The sequence below is a fragment of the Grammomys surdaster genome, unplaced genomic scaffold (genome assembly GCF_004785775.1).
Source record: "Grammomys surdaster isolate TR1022 unplaced genomic scaffold, NIH_TR_1.0 184, whole genome shotgun sequence".
Classification (NCBI taxonomy): domain Eukaryota; kingdom Metazoa; phylum Chordata; class Mammalia; order Rodentia; family Muridae; genus Grammomys; species Grammomys surdaster.
In genome coordinates, this window is record NW_021604629.1 from 1,976,186 (window position 1) to 1,978,227 (window position 2,042).

General features: G+C 34.6%; 1 pseudogene; it reads right to left on the reverse strand.

Moving 5' to 3' along the window:
* Positions 1-1,861: 1,861 nt before the first annotated feature.
* The window catches only part of LOC114621674, a 1,084-nt pseudogene continuing 903 nt past the window's right edge, over positions 1,862-2,042 (reverse strand).

Sequence of the window (2,042 nt, forward strand, 5' to 3'; positions counted from 1 at the left end):
ATCACTAAGGACTTTGAACATTTCTTCAAGTGCTTCTCAGCCATCCGAGATTCCTCTGTTGTGAATTCTGTTTAGTTCTATATCCTATTTTTTTGATTGGGTTGTTTGGACTTTTGGAGGTTAACGTCTTGAGTTCTTTATTTATTTTGGATATTAGCCCTCTATCAGATGTGGGGTTGGTGAAGATTTTTTTTCCAAACTATAGGTTGTCAATTGTCCTATTGACTATGTCCTTTGCCTTACAGAAGCTTTTCAGAGTCATGATGTCCCATTTATCAATTCATGATCTTAGAGTCTGAGCCATTGGGGTTCTGTTTAGGAAGTTTCCTCCCTTGCAAATGAGTTGAAGGCTCTTTCCCACTTTCTCTTCTCTTAGATTCAATGTATCTGGTTTTGTTGTTGTTGTTGTTGTTGTTGTTGTTGTTGAGGTCCTTGATCTACTTGGACTTGAGCTTTGTGCTAGGTGACAAATATGGATCTATTTTCATTTTTCCTCATACTAACTGCCAGTTAGACCAGCACCATTTATTGAAGATGCTTTTGTTTTTCCATTGTATAATTTTTGGCTTCTCTGTCAAAGATCTGTAAGTGTTTGGTTTTATTTCTGGGTCTTTAATTTTATTCCATTGATCAACCTGTCTGACTCTGTACCAATACCATGTAGTTTCTATCACTATTACTCTATACTATAGCTTGCGGTCAGAGATGGTGGTTCACCCTAGAAGTTCTTTTATTGTTAAGAATTGTTTTTGCTATCCTGGGGTTTTTCCATATGACAATGAGAACTGATCTTTTCATGTCCTTGAAGAATTGTGTTGGAATTTTGATGGGGATTGCATTGAATCTATAGACTGTTTTTAGTAGGGTGACCATTTTTATTATGTTAATCCATGACCATTGGAGATCTATCCATTTTCTGAGGTCTTCTCTAATTTCTTCTTGAGAGACTAGAAGTTCTTGTCATACAGATCTTTCACTTGTATGGTTAGAGTTACCCCAAGATATTTTATATTATTTGTGACTATTGTGAAGGACGTCATTTCTCTAATTTCTTTCTCAGTCCATTTATCATTTGTATAAAGGAAGACTACTGATTTGTTTGAGTTAATTTTATACCTGGCCACTTTGTTGAAGTTGTTCATCAGCTGTAGAAGTTCTCTGGTAGAATTTTTGGGGTTGCTTATGTATACTATCATTTCATCTGCAAATAGTGATATCTTGACTTCTTCTTTGCCAATATGTATCCCCTTGATCTCCTTTTGTTGTCTTATTGCTCTAGCTAGAATTTTAAGTACCATATTGAATAGATACAGGGAAAGTAGGCATCCTTGTCTTGTCCCTGGTTTTAGTGGGATTGCTTCAAGTATCTCTCCATTTAATTTTATATTGGCTGTTGTTTTGCTGCATATTACTTTTATTATGCTTAGGTATGGGCCTTGAATTCCTGATATCTCCAATACTTTTAATATGAAGTGGTGTTGTGTTTTGTCAAATGCTTTTTTGGCATTTAAATGAGATGATCATATAATTTTTTGAGTTTGCTTATAAAGCGGATTTGTTAAAGAATTTTCATATATTGAACCAACATTGCATCCCTGGGATGAAGCCTACTTGATCTCAGTGAATGATGGTTTTAATGTGTTTTGGGATTCAGTTTGCTAGAACTTTATTCAGTATTTTTGTATCAATATTCATAAGAAAACTAGTCTGAAGTTCTCTTTCTTTGTTGGATCTTTGTGTGGTTTAGGAATCAGAGTAATTGTGGCTTCATAGGATGAATTAGATAATAATCCTTCTGTTTCTCTTTTATGAAATAGTTTGTGGAATGTTGGTATTAGCTCTTCTTTAAAGGTCTTATAGAATTCTGCACTAAAACTTTCTGGCCCTGGGTTGTTTTTGGTTGGGAGACTTTATAAGTGAGCTATCTGTCAGTTACTCTGTTCTATAGAACAGGAATAGTGGCTCCATAAATATCCAATAAATACTTGTCAAATAAAGAAGAAGAAGAAGAAGAAGAAGAAGAAGAAGAAGAAGAAGAAGAA